The sequence below is a fragment of the Phocoena phocoena genome, chromosome 10 (assembly GCF_963924675.1).
Source record: "Phocoena phocoena chromosome 10, mPhoPho1.1, whole genome shotgun sequence".
Classification (NCBI taxonomy): Eukaryota; Metazoa; Chordata; class Mammalia; order Artiodactyla; family Phocoenidae; genus Phocoena; species Phocoena phocoena.
The window spans coordinates 43,854,318-43,873,361 of NC_089228.1; the positions used below are offsets into that span (position 1 = coordinate 43,854,318).

Genomic DNA, 19,044 nt, shown 5'->3' on the forward strand with positions numbered 1-19,044 from the left:
TCCATTTATTTCAGTTCATGGGACAGGCCTGGGATGAAAGCCTTGCTCAGCCTGTTCCTAGTGTGTGGCTCTGGGCAAGAGATGTTGTTTCTGGGCCCAAGTGTCCTTAGCAGGGGATAATCTTGGAGCTGTGATGCAGAGCAATGTATCACATTGTCCTTTGTTAGTATATAATTTTAAAGTAATTTTAAAGAGTAAAATATACATGCAGATAATCATGAAAGACATACCTGTGTATTCTTGGAGAATAGGCCATTACACAGATTACCAAGTAGGAAGGTTCCGAGATCTGAGGAAGTCTTCGTGTTCCCCTCCCTGCTCCTTCCTGAAGTCGCAAGCTTCTCTCCTTCGATCCTTTGGAAAGGGTAAGATGATCAAATCAAGAATTCTTTAGTTTGTTTTTGAGCTTCCTATAAATGGTGGAATCATATCGTGTGACTTGCTTCTTTTCCCTTTGTTATTTTGTGCTTTTCACCCTTCTTGCCATGTTCCCAAAGAATCATCCATGACTTCTAACTGCAGTGGCCATTTGAGTTGTTTCCATATTTTGGCCATTAGCAGCAGAGCTATTTTGAACATTTTTGATAGATCCTGGTGTATGGAAATTTCCTCACTCTGGGTTTCAAACTCTAGCTTCACTAGATAATGTCAGATGATTTCACAGTCATCTATAAAATCTTCTGAAAACACAGCCACAACCCTTAGTACTAAAGCACTGTCCTTTATTCACTGCTCAGAACTGCTGCCTTAAAAATACAGGGTGTGATCCTGGCCCATCTCTTTCCCCACTGCTCTTACGACTGTCCCCAGGCCAATGCCACACAGTCTTTCCTGTTGACTGGAGTTTTATAGTCCACTATAGCAATGGGTAGCATGGTCCTCCTGCCTTTTTTCCAAATGTTATGGTTATTGAACCTTCTGCATTGTCATATAAATTTTTTAACCTAGTGCAGCTCCAGTATAAAGCCAGTTGGGATTGCACTGACTCTAATTTAGTGACTATAATTGATTCACTGTTTGGAGTTTTTCAGTCCATGAACAATCTACATCCTGCCAGATTCTCTTTATTTTGTTGTACGTGGGCCTCTCACTGTTGTGGCCTCGCCCGTTGCGGAGCGCAGGCTCAGCGGCCACGGCTCACGGGCCCAGCCGGTCCGCGGCATGTGGGATCTTCCCAGACCAGAGTACGAACCCGCGTCCCCTGCATTGGCAGGCAGACTCAACCACTGTGCCACCAGGGAAGCCCCAGATTCTCATTTTTATGTCCCTCAATAAAATTTTAGAATTTCTTCTAAAGAGGTTTTGCACATCTTGTTTGGTAAATATATTCCTAGATTCTCAAGGTGTTTTAAATCGTACTCTTCAACAATTAGGGATCCTGTTGGAATCCATGTTTAAATAAAACAGGTATGCAATGTTAAATGTCACTACTGCCACGGTTCTTCTGACCCTGCCTGAGCAATCCACACTTTTTGTGCAAGGCAAGAATGAGATTACCGAACTCCACCTGTGAAAAACCTGCCCCAAACCTACATGCCAAACATTGAACTCATTTAGTAGAGAAGAACCTACTGCACTCCTACCCATGCTAAGTTCAGTGGGTTTCACTTACACATAACCTGAGAATTTTCCAATTCTACCTTTGCAAAGAATCTCAAGTAAAATAATTCAATAATCAACATATTAAGTGCTTACTCTGGACCACACATGATTCTAAGCACTTGGGGGTAGAGCAGTGAATGAAGCTTGTGACCCTATGGCAGTTACATTTTGATGGGTGAGGCAGTAATAAAGCTAAGTATGCCATTGTTTATAGGATCAGAAGTGAGGATGTAAATGTGAAGGTTTGCCTAAATCACAGGCATCAGGCTATAGGAGAGAAAAATGGGAGAGGATCACTGGGGGAGAACCAAAAGAGCCCAAAGAAACTCCTGGAAGGAGGGGTCTCATCAAGCTGGGAGAGGTTCTGCCCTCCCTCTGGGACTTGGGGCCCTTTACCAGAGGCCATGGAGTCTCTTGGAGCCCATGCTGTGTGAAAGGTATGGAAATGAGTTGGGGACCGGGGTGGGGGTGGGGGGGGGCAAGAAAAATCTCTAACCATACAGACATCTGTTCCAGTTATGCTCCCTGCTGTACACGCACTGGAAGACAATGGCCCAAGGAGCACTCCGCAGCCCCAATCCCCGCCACGTGTGATGCACGCAGTCCACACCAGTGCAAAGAGCTCTCAGCGTTGCCAGAAGTGTCCACCATCATGTCCCCACTGGAAGGCCCTCTGCCACATCCTCAGCCACCGATCTCTGCATTTCCTTCCATCCAATACCCTGTGCCAACCCAAGGGGTGTCTTCCACTTAAAACTTTCAAGAGAAAGTTAACAGCTTTCATTATGGGAAAGTAGCCCTCCAGACCATCATGGCCACACAAGACTGCATAGGGGCCTTAAAAGATTTCAAGACAAGGAATGACTGGGCTGGCATAACATGACATTTGTTTCAAAATCCTTTTTGGAGGTTTTTTTCTTTTTTTGTATTTATCATTTCATATAGAGATAATTCTGTTGTAAATTGCTTCTTAAAACAATGTCTAATAACACTGCTTTTGCAATTTAGAAATAAAAAATTACAGTTTATAACAATGGGCATATGAAACAATAAGACACTTGGAGAGGAGTTTGGTGAACTAGAAAAATATATGAAGAAATGACAGAGGGATATAACATAGAAAAGAGAAGATTAATATAGAGGACAAAATGAGAGTCAAACATCTAGTTGGAGTTCCAGAGGGAGAAGAGAGAATGAGGGAAGTCAGAATTTTCTGAACTCATGAATCCACCAATTCAGGAATTCCAGTGTTTAACAAGTAGATCAATTTATTTTTAAAAACCTATCCTCACACTGTTGAGGAATCAAGGAAACGCCAAACACAAAAGTGTTATTGAAAATAACCAAAGAAAAAGGACACCCGACTGTTCCCTATCAACAGAGACAGAAGACAATAAAATGAGAAAAAGAAGTGGTCAACCCACCTCTGTTAGCCCAGAGTTAGGACACTATACTTTTCCAGAAAACAAAGTTACTAAGAAAAAGTGATGCCAGAAGGAAGCTGTGGCCAAGAGTGCTGGTGGTCGACCAGTGTCCATCCTCCCTTCTTCCACAGTAACAGATGTGCTGATTGTTAACGGTATAGGCTGAGAAGCTGGTGCCTCACATTACACAGTGATAAGATGTTCAGTCAGGTTTGGAGGCCTGCATTACTTTGGAGGGTAGACTATAATTTGACCAAATCTGTGTCATTAGGGACATGGTCAGGAAGATTTAGAATGATGGATTATGTTGCCAATTTTTTGGCTGCTTTGAGCAAAGTCCGGTGAAGGAACAACTCCAGCTAAATCTAGGCAGCCTGTAAGCAGAAATGGAAGGACACAGTTCTGCTAATACAGGCACGTTGTGTCTCTGACCTGCAGTATACTCAGCCAAACGTTTCTGTACACCAAGTCAAGCAGTTATGAGCTATGCATCTGAAGGGGCAGACTCTGAAGAAGGTAACACTCTTGCTCCTTGGAAAGCTAGCACACAGAAAAATTAGGTAGGATTAAAGGTGCTTTCCATTAGAAACCTGCGATAAAGAAGAAAAAAATCTGGAAAAATCACATTATGGTAACCAGCCTTTGGAACAGGAACTCTCATACTGGCTGGTGGGAGTATAAATTGGTGCAGTTTGGCATTATTTAGGAACACGAGCATCTGTAACATCCCTCTTGGGGGTATACACCAAAGACACCTATGCACATTTGCACTAGGATATGTGGACAGGAATGCTAATCAATAAACCTGGAAATAGCCCAGGGTCCGTCCAGAACACAGTTCCTAAATTGCGGTATGTTTATATCAAAGAGTGCCAGGCAACAGTCAAAATGAACGAAGCACAGCTACATGCAATTAAGTGCATAAATTCAAGTGTTTCAGTGTCTCTGTAATCTGAGAGAGGTTAGAATATAAGAATGTCTGTCATCCACACGCTCATTGTACGACGTGACCTTCCCACAATCCCATGGGTGGAACCTATGTCCTCTCCCTTTTAACCTGAGTGGAACTTCGTGACTCCCTCAACTAATAAGGTACAGTGAGTGATGCTACGTGATTTCCAAGGATAGAGCATAAAAGTGCCACTCCCTTCTGTCTACATCTCTTGGGACATTTGTTCAGGGAACTCAGCCGTCATCCAGTGAGGAAGCCCTAGCAGATTAGAAGTCCACTTGGAGAAGCAGCAGCAAGGCCCCTCACTCCCAGGCCCCAGACCAGCAGAACTGCCAGCTGACAGCCAGCATTAACTCGCCCGCCGTGGGAGTGATCTGTACTGAAAGTGGACTGTCCAGTATCAACTAGAACCATCTCAGTTGATGCGATGTAGAGCAGATGAAAGTCACTCCTGTCAAGCTCTGTCAACAACTGCATATTCATGAGCAAAATAAATGATTATTGTTGTTTTAAGCCACTTAGCTTTAAGAAAACTTGTTACTCAGTAACAGGTAGCTGATATAATGAGAAAATTCTAGAGACATTTTCACTAAAGTCAGAAACAAGACATAGATGCCCACTATTACCACTACTTTATATCATAGCAATGAATTTATCGGGGAATGCGATGAAGCAAGAGTAACTAATTATATACACGATCTATAGTCACCTGATTTCTTCATAGAATTTACCATAAGCATTTCTCCACAATATAGCTTTTGTATATATATTGTATGTGTGTGTGTGTATATATATATATATATATATATATAGCTATTGTATATGTTAACTATAAAATATTAAGTGGCTACCAAATGCTTTGTATATGCTTTTTCCTATTTTTAATATTTTCCAAATTTCTACTTTCATAAACATAGCTATCATGAACATCCTGTGGTTAACTGGATCAACTAACAGGAATATTTTAAGGATTTAAAATAAAATCGTTAAGTATTCTGGAATTACATTTTTAGTAGCAACAAAAGGGACTGCAGGCTCAATTTTATTGTCACCCACAATAATAAATAATAATAATTATTATTATCCTGGTCATGCTGCATGGCTTGTGGGAGCTTATTACCCCTACAAGGGATCAAACCCGGGACCCCGGCAGTGAAAGCACAAAGTCCTAACCACTGGACCGCCAGGGAACTCCCCACAATAATTATTAATCTCTGTTAATCTGATTAATGAAAATTTTCATTTCAGTGTGGTTTCTTTGCATTTCAATTACGTAAAGAGCAGTTCTTGGCCTGCTTTGATTTGAACATCCAGAAAGAAGCTACAAGGCTTGATGTTCCAAAAGCATTTCTCCACATACTGGGAAGTTAGTCTAGATGGCATTAAGGTACCCTCTGCCAGCAATAATCTATGCATAAGATGACCAAATAAAAAAGCCACTGCCTTCCATTTTTGTTGCAAAAATAGAGGATAGAAAACAAACTGATATCTTGTAATTTTACTATTCAATGATATTTGCTAAAAACTATGTGCTCTGCACAGACCTAGGGACAAGAACCGACAGAGAACTAGGACCATTCCCTACCCTCCAGGAATTTACTCTGTAATTTGGAGAGAAGACAAATAGAAAGGTGTCTATTGGGACTTCCCTTGTGGTCCAGTGGTTAAGACTCTGTGCTTCCAGAGCAGGGGGTGTGGGTTCAATCCCTGGTCGGGGAACTAGGATCCCACATGCCACATGGTCCAAAAAAAAAAAAAAAAGGCATCTATCATGTGAAGGTGACAAAGGGCAGAGATACCTATGCTACTTTTGTTTTTCTATCAAAACAGTAGGTTTATGAGTTAAAAAAGATACAGACTTGAGAAAAGCGTTCCATTTTGTTTTTCAAATAATTTAAGTATTTTACCTTAGCTATGCCCATAACAGAGACTACCATCTAAATGAAAATGGGAAAATAGAGGAATTTATGGCTTTACTACATCTAAATCTAGAACCCTAAGCAGAGACCTTGCCATGTCACTGTCGATCACTCTGTTAACCACAGGAGGGCAGACTTCACAGGAAAAGCTTCCTCGCCAGCACTTTACCAAACCCTGGTGAAGATCTGTACCTTCTCCACCATCTGAGATCGGGTGCTCAGGGACCAGAACATGCTCCAGGGTGCTTAAAACATGGTTTCTCACCTATTAACCCTGCACAAGGTTTCCACCGGGAGATAGGTCAAAGGCCAGGGAAGAATGTGTCCCCTTTTGTGACATGAGATTCACAAAGAATTCCTTTGAGCCCCCTGCATCGTGCCTGTGATGGGCAGCCCGAGGGGCTCAATATTGCAGAGGGCTTTCTCCAGATCAGGTGGGTGCACGGGATGAGAAAGGCCATGGGGAACGAATGTCTTTCTTAGAGCACTTTTCTGAGGCTGGAAGGGATGTATTGTCATCACCAGCATAATTCCTGTTGTTTGAACAGGTCCTGAATGACCCTACACTTTAGTGTGGAAAAGCTTTTTGTTGTTCTTTCTCGTCTTTTGCCTTAGACTCTCTCATTTTATTTTAACTTTTGAAGATGCCAGCTAGTACATTATTTACCATAGCACGGACTCTAAACACTTGCTACTGTATAAACGCCATCTACTGTTATTCAGAAAACCAGAACCTTAAATGTAAGACTTAAAACTTTCAGCAAGAACACCCAATTTTATTCTGAGCAAGAAACCTGGTGTATTTATACACCTTCCAGATTAAAGTCTGCTTTTGTGAAACAACCCAGACAAATTAATTGAGTTCTTGTTCTTGCCTTTGAAAGAATCTCTTTAGGCGGTGGCTTGGCCACTTCACACCTGGGAGATTGTGGCTTATTACCACTCTTGGGTGCCCCCCTACCCACCCAAAGTCCATAGCTCAAGGGGCTTTGAAATATTTTTTAAGGTGGGACATCACTATGAGAGTGAACTGAATTTTTGATACATACTGAAAGAAGTTTGGAAACAATGATGTGAATAAAAGGGCAGTCAAACTGCATCCTCCTATTCGAGATGGAAAATGGAAACTGACTCTACAGGCAATGAGGCCAAGTTGTTATGTGACTTCTAAGCTGGCTTCAAAGGAGATTTCCAGTGATGGGTCCTAAACATATTTTGACCACCTAAAGGGCCCCGTTCCTGTGCAAGTTTAGTCTGGAGTTTAAGGGTTAGTCATGAAACTTTACCCATATTTCCTGAAACTTTACCCATATTTCCTGAAACTTTGTCAAAGGACTGCACCTGCTTTTGTAATGGCCAAACAGCTCCTATCAAATATAATCTCGCCTGGATAACCACTAAAAACTCTAGGGAAAATATTTTTTTTAACTATTGCCAGAAGCTCTTTGCTTGAGCTGACACATCCATCTTCTTCTGCTCTTGGACACAGGTGATCCTGACGTTCAGGCCTTCGGACTCAGACTGAGATTCATATCACTGCCCCCCACGCATGGCCCTATTCTCAGGCCTTTGGACCCAAACTGAATTACACCACTGTGTCTCCTGCTTCTCCAGCTTGTAGATGGCAGACTGTGGGACTTCATAGCCTCCGTGATCATTTACTATAATGAGCATCTCAAACTGGAGAATCACAGCTTTCAGCAGCACTTCACTACCTGGAAGTTCTGCATAGAAGCTATGTGGGGGAGCGAGTAGGAAAATTTGCTTTTTCCGACATGATTCCTGATTCCTGGGAGAGGTGTAAGAAAAAGAGAAACTAGTATTTTAGAAGATGGTGGAGCAGGAGGGCCTTCAGCTCACCTCTTCTTACGAGCACACCAAAATCACAATTAACTGCTGAAAAACCATTGATAAAAAAGATTGGAATCAGGACCAGATGGCTTCGCAGGCAAATTCTATCAAACACTTAGAGAAGAGCTAACACCTATCCTTCTGAAACTGTTCCAAAAATTGCAGAGGAAGGAACACTTCAAAAGTCATTTGGCAGGGCTTCCCTGGTGGCGCAGTGGTTGAGAGTCTGCCTGACGATGCAGGGGACACGGGTTCGGGCCCTGGTCTGGGAGGATCCCACGTGCTGCGGAGCAACTGGGCCCGTGAGCCACAATTACTGACCCTGCGCGTCTGGAGCCTGTGCTCCGCAACAAGAGGGACCGCGATAGTGAGAGGCCTGCGCACCGAGATGAAGAGTGGCCCCCGCTTGCCGCAACTGGAGAAAGCCCTCGCAGGGAAACGAAGACCCAACACAGCCATAAATAAATAAATAATTAATTAAAAAAAAAAAAAAAAAAAGTCATTTGGCAGATCTAAACAGACATTTCTCCAAAGAAGACGTACAGATGGCCAAGAGGCACACAAAAAGATGCTCAACATCACTAATTATTAGAGAAATGCAAATCAAAACTACAACGAACCTCACACTGGTCAGAATGGCCATCATCAAAAAGTCTACCAATAATAAATGCTGGAGAGGCTGTGCATAAAAAGGAACCCTCCTACACTGTTGGTGGGAATGTAAATTGGTACAACCACTATGGAGAACAATATGGAGGTTCTTTAAAAAAGTAAAAATAGAGGTACCATATGATCCGGCAATCCTACTCCTGGGCATATATCTGGAGAAAACCATAATTCAAAAAGATACAGGCACCCCTGTGTTTACAGCAGCACTATTTACAATAGCCAGGACGTGGAAGCAATCTAAATGTCCATCAACAGATGAATGGATAAAGATGTGATGCCCATACATATGTACATATATACATAAACATATGTATATATAATGGAATATTAATCATAAAAAAGAATGAAATAATGCCATTTGCAGCAACATGGATGGACCTAGAGACTGTCATATTGATTGAAGTAAGTCAGACAAAGAAAGACAAATATCACATGATATCACTTATATGCAGAATCTAAAAAAAAAATGATACAAATGAACTTATTTACAAAACAGAAACAGGCTCACAGACTTAGAGAACAAACTTATGGTTACCAGGGGGAAGGGTGGGGTGGGGACAGTTAGGGAGTTTGGAATTGACATGTACACACTACTGTGTTTAAAATGAATAACCAACAAGGACCTACTGTACAGCACAGGGAACTCTGCTCAATGTTCTGTAATGACCTGGATGGGAAAAGAACTTGAGAAAGAACAGGTACGTGTCTAAGTGAATCACTTTGCTGTGCACCTGAAGCTAACACAACACTGTTAATCAACTACACTCCAATGCAAAATAAATAGTCTTTAAAAAGACTGGAATCTACCAAACAAAAAAGATATTCCACATCCAAAGACATAAAGAAGAAACCACGAGACAGCAGGAGGAGCGCACTCAGTATATTATCAAATCCCATACCACTTGGGTGGGCATCCCACAAGCTGCAGAATAAGTACACTGCAGGAGCTTGAGATCTCTGAGCCCCATGCCGGTCTCCCCAGCCTAGGTGTCCAGCATCGGGAGGAAGAGACTCAAGAGCATTTGGCTTTGAAGACCAGCAGGGCTTGACTGCAGGAGCTCCACGCAACTGGGAGAAACAGAGACTCCACTTTTGGAGAGTACACACAAGGTCTTGTGCACAGTGGGTTCCAGAGCAAAAGCAGTGACTCCGTAGGAGTCTGGGCCAGACCTACCTGATGGTCTTGGAGGGTCTCCTGGGGAGGCAGGGGTGGCTGTAGCTCTCTCTGGGGGCCATAAAAGCTGGTGGCGGACATAGCGGGGACCTACAAGACCTCTGGCTGGAGGCAGACACTTTGGATCCTAGGTACTGAGACCTGGCCCCACCCAACAGTGTGTAAGCTCCAGCCTCAGGCCAAACAACCGACAGGGCAGGAACACAGCCCCACCCATCAGCAGACAGACTGCCCACAGCCACCTCTAGACATGTCCCTTGACATGGCCTTGCTCACCAGAGGGCCAGGACCCTGTTCTACCCACCAGTGGACAAGCACCAGCACACTCCCACCGAGAAGCCTGCACAAACCTCTAGACCAGCCTCACCCACCCGGGGGCAGACGCCAGAAGCAAGGAAACTATGATCTTGCAGAACTGAGTCTGCAAACACCGGTCAGAAACTACCCTGGGACCAGCTGGTCCCCGGTCCTTGGGTGATGAGAGGGAAGTGTACTGCTGGAACATATAGGACATCTCCTACAGAGGGTCACTTCTCCAAAGTCAAGAAATGTAACTAAGTTACTACATAAATAAAAATACAAATAGAAATTTAAACAAAATGAGATGGCAAAGGAGTATGTGCCAGACAAAGGAGAAAGATAAAACCCTAGAAGACAACTAAGTGAAGTGGAGATAGCCAATCTACTGGAAAAAGAGTTCAGAGTAATGATCGTAAAGATGATCCAAGAACTTGGGGAAAGAATGGAGGCACAGTGTGAGAAGTTACAGGAAGGTTTTAGCAAAGAGTTAGAAAATATAAAGAACAACCAGACTTGAAAAATACAACAAGTGAAATGAAAAACACTAGATGAAATCAATAGCTGAATAAATGAAGCAGAAGAACAAATCAGTGAGCTGGAAGACAGAGTGGTAGAAATCACTGCCACAGGACAGAATAAAGAAAAAAGAATGAAAAGAAATGAGGACAGTTTAAGAGACCTCTTGGACAACGGCAAATGCAACGACATTCTCATCATAGGGGTCCCAGAAGGAAAAGAGGGAGAGAAAGGGCCTGAGAAAATATTTGAAGAGATAATAGCTGAAAACTTCCCTAACATGGGAAAGGAAACAGTTACCCAAGTACAGGAAGCGCAGAGAGTCCCATACAGGATAAACCTAAGGAGGAACATGCCAAGACACATAGTAATCAACTGACAAAAATTAAAGACAAAGAGAAAATATTAAAAGCAACAAGAGAAAAGCAACAAATTATGTACAAGGGAATACCCATTAGAGATAGCTGATTTTTCGGCAGAAATCTGCAGGCCAGAAGGGAGTGGCATGATATATGTAAAGGGATGAAAGGGAAAAACCTACAACCAAGAATATTCTACCCAGCAAGGCTCTTGTTCAGATGTGATGGAGGAATCAAAAGCTTTACAGACAAGCAAAAGCTAAAAGATTTCAGCACCACTAAACCAGTTTTATGACAAATGCTAGAGGAATTTCTCTAAGCAAAAAAAAAAAAAAAAAAAAAGACCACAACTAAAAACTATAAAATTATGAATAGGAAAGCTCACTGGTGAAGGCAAACATACAGTAAAGGTAGGAAATCTCCACACACAAATATGATATCAAAACCATTAATCGTGAGAGGAGGAGAGTACAAACGCAGGATATCTGAAATGCATTTGACATTAAGAGATCAGCAACTTAAAACAATCATGTATAGACCGCTATATCAAAACCTCATGGTGCGGGCTTCCCTGGTGGCGCAGTGGTTGGGAGTCCGCCTGCCGATGCAGGGGACACAGGGTTCGTGCCCCAGTCTGGGAGGATCCCACATGCCGCGGAGTGGCTGGGCCTGTGAGCCATGGCCGCTGGGCCTGCGCGTCCATGGCCTGTGCTCCGCAACGGGAGGGGCCACAACAGTGAGAGGCCCGCGTATGGCAAAAAAATAAAAAAAATTAAAAACCTCATGGTAACTGCAAATGAAAAATCTGTAATACACACAAAAAAGAAAAAGGAATCCAAACAACACTGAAGATAGTCATCAAATCACAAGAGAACAAAAGTGGAAAGGAAGAAAAAAGACCTACAAAAACAAATTCAAAACAATTAACAAAATGGCAATATGAACACACATATCAAGAATTACCTTAAATGTAAACAGATTAAACACTCCAACCAGAAGACATAGACTGGCTGAATGGATACAGAAACAAGACCTGTATATATATTGTCTACAAAAGACCCACTTCAGATATAGAGACACATACAAACTGAAAGTGAGGGTATGGAGGAAGGTATTCCATGCAATGGAAATCAAAAGAAAGCTGGAGTAGCAATACTCATATCAGACAAAACAGACTTTAAAATAAAGGCTGTCACAAGAGACAAAGAAGGACACTACATAATGATCAAGGGATCAATCCAAGAAGAAGATATAACAATTGTAAATATATATGCACCCAACACAAGAGCACCTCAATATATAAGGCAAATGTTAGCAGACATAATAAAAGGGAGAACTGATGGTAACACAATAATAACAGGGGACTTTAACACCCCACTTATATCAATGGACAGACCATCCAGACAGAAAATCAATAAGGAAACACAGGCCTTAAACAGCACATTAAACCAGATGGACTTAGTTGATATTAAAGAGCATTCCATCCGAAAACAGCAGAATACACATTCCTTTCAAGTGCACAGGGAACATTCTCCAGGATAGGTCACATGCTGGGCACAGAGCAAGCCTCAGTAAATTTAAGAAAATTAAAATCATATCAAATACTTACCTGGCAGGGGAGATACCATGATCACGAAGGTGGTTTTCCCAGGGCGAGGCTTATCCATTGCACTCCGGATGTGCTGACCCCTGCGATTTCCCCAAATGTGGGAAACTCGACTGCATAATTTGTGGTAGTGGGGGACTGCGTTCGCGCTTTCCCCTGGTTGAAAAAAAAAAAAAAAAAAAAAAATCATATCAAGTATCTTTTCCAACCACAATGCTATGAGGTTAGAAATCAACTACAGGGAAAAAACTGCAAAAAACCATAAACATGTGGAGGCTAAACAATATGCTACTAAGCAACCAACGGCTCACTAAAGAAATCAAAGAGGAAATCAAAAAATACCTAGAAACAAATGAAAACGAAAGCATGATGATCCAAAACCTACAGATGCAGCAAAAGTAGTTCTAAGAGGGAAGTTTATGGTAATACAAGCTTACCTCAGGAAACAAGAAAAATCTCAAACGACCTATCCATACACTAAAGAACCTACCCTTACACCTAAAGCAACTAGAGAAAGAAGAACTAACAAAACCCAAAGTTAGTAGAAGGACAGAAATCAAAGTTCAGAGCAGAAATAAATGCAACAGAGACTAAGAAAACAATAGCAAAGATAAATGAAACTAAAAGCTGGTTCTTTGAAAAGATAAACGAAATTGATAAACCTTTAGCCAGCCTCATCAAGAAAAAAAGGGAGCTCTTGCCTTCCAAGATGGCCCACGCTCTGTCTATGGAGTGTGTATCTCCCTGAATAAACCTTCTTTCACTTTACTATGTCTTGCTCTTGAATTCTTGCCTGCACAAAGCCAAGAACCCACACTTGGCGGCCATCCCAGGGACTCAGACATGACTTGGGATGTGATTATCCTCTCGCACCCCACTCTCTTTCCTGCAACATCTTTTCTGGCACCCAATGTGGGGCCTCAAAAGCCATAATCTCGATCCGCCTATTGGGCTATGGCTCCCCTCTGAAGGGTGGCTGGGACTTATCCTGAGCCATGTAGATTCAAGTAGCCCGTTAAGTGGCAGCTGACGTCGCCTGCAGAATCGGGCAGAGACCAGTTCTCTGGCCGTGAAGAAGCGCACTGAGGCCAAGGCTTTTCCCCTTCAGTCTTTCTCATTCTCCTATTGCTCTATCTCTTTGGACTTGAAAAGATCCACCCAGACAACCACCAAACATCCAAATTAAGACTGTGCGGCAAGCAATTGACAACTTGGTTGGGTCTAAAGAACTCCTGCCAGGGGGCTTATCTGGTGGTGCAGTGGTTGAGAATCTGCCTGCCAATGCAGGGGAAACGGGTTCAAGCCCTGGTCTGGGAGGATCCCACATGCCACGGAGCAACTAGGCCCATGAGCCACAACTACTGGGCCTGCACATCTGGAGCCTGTGCTCCGCAACAGGAGAGGCCACGATAGTGAGAGGCCTGTGCACCGCGATGAAGAGTGGCCCCCGCTTGCTGCAACTAGAGAAAGCCCTTGCAGAGAAAAGAAGACCCAGCACAGCCAAAAATAAAAAAAAAATTAAAGAACTCCTAAAAAAAAAAGAAGAAGAAGAAAAAAAGGGACCCAAATCAATAAAATTAGAAATGAAAAAGGAGAACATACAACTGACACCACAGAAACACAAAGGACCATAAGGGACTACTACAAGCAACTATATGCCAATAAAATGGACAACCTAGAAGAAATGGACAAATTCTTAGAAAGGTATAATCTCCCAAGACTGAATGAGGAAGAAATAGAAAATATGATCAGACAAATCATAAACACTGAAATTGAATCTGTGATTTAAAAACTCCCCCAAAACAAAAGCCCAGGACAAGATGGCTTCACAGGCAAATTCTATCAAACATATGAGAAAAGTTAACACCTATCCTTCTGAAGCTATTCCAAAAATTGCAGAGAAAGGAACACTTCCAAACTCATTCAATGAGGCCACTATCACCCTGATACCAAAACCAGACAAAGATACCACAAAAAAGAGAAAATTACAGGCCAATATCACTAATGAACATAGAAACAAAAATCCTCAACAAAATACTAGCAAACCAAATCCAACAATACATTAAAATTATCATACACCGTGATCAAGTGGGATTTATCCCAGGGAAGCAAGAATTTTTCAATATATGTAAATCAATCAGTGTAATACACTGCATTGAAAAATTGAAGAATAAAAACCATATGACTATCTCAATAAATGCAGAAAAAGCTTTTGATAAAATTCAACATCCATTTATGATCAAAACTCTCCAGAAAATGGGCACAGAGGGAATATACCTCAACATAATAAAAGCCATATATGACAAACCCACAGCTAACATCATACTCAATGGTGAAAAGCTGAAAGCATCTCTTCTCTGATCAGGAACAAGACAAGGATGTCCACTGTCACCACTTTTATTCAACACAGTTTTGGAAGTCCTAGCCACAGCAATCAGAGAAGAAAAAGAATTGAAAGGGATCCAAATTGGAAAAGAAGTAAAACTGTCACTGTTTGCAGATGACATGATATTATACATAGAAAATCCTAAAGACACTACCAGAAAACTACTCTAACTCATCAGTGAATTCAGTAAAGTTGCAGGATACAAAATTAATACACAGAACTCTGCTGTGTTTCCATACACTAACAACGAAAAATCAGAAAGGGAAATTAATGAAACAACCCGATTTACCATTGCATAAAAAATAAAATATCTAGGAAAATAATAATAAATAAAAAATTAAAAAATATCTAGGAATAAACCCACCTAAGTAGGCATAAGACCTGTACTCCAAAAACTATAAGAAGCTGATGAAAGAAACAGAAGATGACACAAAGAAACGGAAAGACACACTCTGTTCTTGGATTGGAAGAATAAACATTCCCAAAATGACCATACTACCACAGGAAACCTACAGGTTCAATGTGACCCCCATCAAATTATCAGTGGCATTTTCCACAGAAGTAGAACAAAAAATTTAAAAATATGTATGGAAACAACAGCCACAGCAATCTTGAGAAAGAAAAACGGAGCTGGAGGAATCAGGCTTCCTGACTTCAGACTATACTACAAAGCTACAGTCATCAAAACAGTATGGTACTGGCCCAAAAACAGAAATATAGCTCAATGGGACAGTATAGAAAATCCAGAGATAAACCCACACACATACGGTCAACTAATCTATGACAAAGGAGGCAAGAATATACAATGGCGAAAAGACACTCTCTTCAATAAGTGGTGCTGGGAAAACTGGACAGCTACATGTAAAAGAATGAAATTACAACATTCTCTAACAGCATACACAAAAGTAAACTCAAAATGGATTAAAGACCTAAATGTAAGACCAGATACTATAAAAATCTTAAAGAAAAACATAGGCAGAACACTCTCTGACACAAACTGCAGCAAGATCTTTTTTTTTTTTTTTTTTTTTTTTTTTTTTGCGGTATGCGGGCCTCTCACTGTTCTGACCTCTCCTGTTGTGGAGCACAGGCTCCGGACGCACAGGCTCAGCGGCCATGGCTCACGGGCCCAGCCGCTCCGTGGCATGTGGGATCTTCCCGGACCGGGGCATGAACCCGTGTCCCCTGCATCGGCAGGCAGACTCCCAACCACTGCGCCACCAGGGAAGCCCACAAGATCTTTTTTGATCCACCTCCTAGAGTAATGAAAATAAAAACAAAAATAAACAAGTGGGATCTAATTAAACTTTTTTTTCTAAATTTTTGGCTGCATTGGGTCTTCATTGCTGTGTGGGGGCTTTCTCTAGTTGCGGAGAGTGGGGGCTACTCTTCGTTGTGGTGTGAGGGCTTCTCATTGCAGTGGCTTCTCTTGTTGCAGAGCATGGACTCTAGAGCACAGGCTCAGTAGTTGTGACACATGGGCTTGGTGTGGCTCACCGGCTCTAGAATGCAGGCTCAGTAGTTGTGGCACACAGGCTTAGCTGCTTGGTGACATGTGGGATCTTTCTGGACCAGGGCTCGAACCCATGTCCCCTGCATTAGCAGGCGGATTCTTAACCACTGTGCCACCCAGGAAGCCTGGACCTAATTAAACTTAAACGCTTTTGCACAGCAAAGGAAACCATAAACAAAATGAAAAAACAATCCACAGAATGGGAGAAATATTTGCATGTGAAGCAACCGACAAGGGATAATCTCAAAACTATACAAACAGCTCATGCAGCTCAATATCAAAAAAAACCAAACAACCCAATCAAAAAAATGGAAGATCTAAATAGACATTTCTTCAAAGAAGACATACAGATGGCCAAGAGGCACATGAAAAGATGCTCAACATCACTAATTATTAGAGAAATGCAGATCAAAACTGCAATGAGTTATCACCTCACACTGGTCAGAACGGCCATCATCAAAAAGCTACAAACAGTAAATGCTGGAGAGGGTGTGGAGAAAAGGAAACCCTCCTACACTGTTGTTGGGAATGTAAATTGGTACAGTCACTCTGGAGAACAGTATATAGGTTCTTTAAAAAACTAAAAATAGAACTACCATAGGATCTAGCAATCCCACTCCTGGGCATATATCCAGAGAAAACCATAATTCGAAAAGATACATGTACCCCAATGTTCACTTCAGTACTATTTACAATAGCCATGACATGGAAGCAACCTAAATGTCCATCAATGGAGGAATGGATAAAGAAGATGTGGTATATATATACAATGGAATATTACTCAGTCATAATTATGCCATTTGCAGTGACATGGATGGACCTAGACATTATCATACTGAGTGAAGTAAGTCAGACAGAGAAAGACAAGTATCATATGATATTGCTTATATGTGGAATATAAAAAAATGGCACAAATGAACCTATTTACAAAACAGAAATAGAGTCACAGATGTAAAAAGCAAACTTACCGTTACCAAGGGTAAAAGGGGGGGAGGGATAAATTGGGAGATTGGGATTGACATATACACACTATTATATACAAAATAGCTAACTAATAAGAACCAACTGTATAGCACAGGGAACTCTATTCAATACTCTGTAATGACCTATATGGGAAGAGAATCTTAAAAAGAGTGGAGATATATGTATAACCGAATCACTTTGCTGTACACCTGAAACTAACACAACATTGTAAATAAACTATATTTCAAAAAATTTTTTTAAATGGATTAAAGACCTAAATGTATGACCATATACTATAAAACTCCTAATGGAAAACATAAGCAGGACACTCTTTGACATAAATCTCAGCAATATCTTTCTGGATCCATCTCCTAGAGTAATGGAAACAAGAACAAAAATAAACAAAATGGGACCTAATTAAACTTAAAAGCTTTTGTGCGGCAAAGGAAACCATAAACAAAATGAAAAGAAAACCTACAGAATGGGAGAAAATATTTGCAAATGACGCAGTCCAGAAGAGATTAATCTCCAAAACAAACAGCTCATATAGCTCAGTATCAAAAAAACAAACAACTCAACCAAAAAATGGGCAGAAGGGGCTTCCCTGGTGGCGCAGTGGTTGAGAGTCCGCCTGCCGATGCAGGGGACATGGGTTCGTGCCCCAGTCTGGGGAGAATCCACATGCCACTAAGCCTGCACGTCCGGAGCCTGTTCTCCGCAACGGGAGAGGCCACAACAGTGAGAGGCCTGGGTACTGCAAAAAAATAAAAAAAATAAAAAAATAAAATAAAAGAAAAATGGGCAGAAGATCTAAATAGACACTTCACCAAAGAAGACATACAGATGGCCAACAGGAACATGAAAGGTTGCTCAACATTGCTAATTATTAGAGAAATGCAAATCAAAACTATGAGTTATCACCTCACACTGGTCAGAATAGGCATCATCAAAAAGTCTACCAAAAATAAAAATGCTGGAGAGGGTGTGGAGAAAAAGGAACCCTCTTACACTGTTGGTGGGAGTGTAAATTGGTACAACCACTATGGAGAATAGTATGGAGGCTCTTTAAAAAACTACAAAAGAGGGCTTCCCTGGTGGTGGAGTGGTTGAGAGTCCACCTGTCGATGCAGGGGACACGGGTTCGTGCCCCGGTCCGGGAAGATCCCACATGCCGCAGAGCGTCTGGGCCCGTGAGCCATGGCCGCTGAGCCTGTGCGTCCGGAGCCTGTGCTCTGCAACGAGAGAGGCCACAACAGTGAGAGGCCCGCGTACCGCAAAAAAAAAAACAACAAGCAAACAAAAAAAACTACAAAAGAGCTACCATATGATCCAACAATCCCACTCCTTGAGCATATATCCAGAGAAAACCATAATTCAAAAAGATACATGCACCCCAATGTTCATTGCAGCACTATTTACAGTAGTCAAGACATGGAAGCAACCTAAATGTCCATCAACAGATGAATGGATAAAGAAGATGTGGTACACACACACATGCACACAATACACAATGGAATATTACTCAGTCATAAGAAAGAATGAAATAATGCCATTTGCAGCAATATGGATGGACCCAGAGACTATCATACTAAGTAAATCAGACAAAGACAAATATCATCTGATATCGCTTACATGTGGAGTCTAAAAACATGATACACATGAACTTATTGACAAAACAGAAAGAGACACACAGACATAGAAAACAAATTTATGGTTAACCAAGGGGAAAGCAGGCTGGGGGAGAGTGATAAATTAGGAGGTTGAGATTAACATATACACACTACTATATATAAAATAGATAACCAGCAAG

At 41.7% G+C, this 19,044-nt stretch overlaps 1 non-coding gene across 1 annotated transcript; it reads left to right on the top strand.

The window, feature by feature from the left end:
- The first annotated feature begins 12,367 nt into the window (after window positions 1-12,367).
- On the top strand, window positions 12,368-12,531 carry LOC136130094 (U1 spliceosomal RNA). The gene has a single exon (XR_010656295.1). It is a non-coding gene; the product is annotated as a U1 spliceosomal RNA (small nuclear RNA).
- Window positions 12,532-19,044: the final 6,513 nt, after the last annotated feature.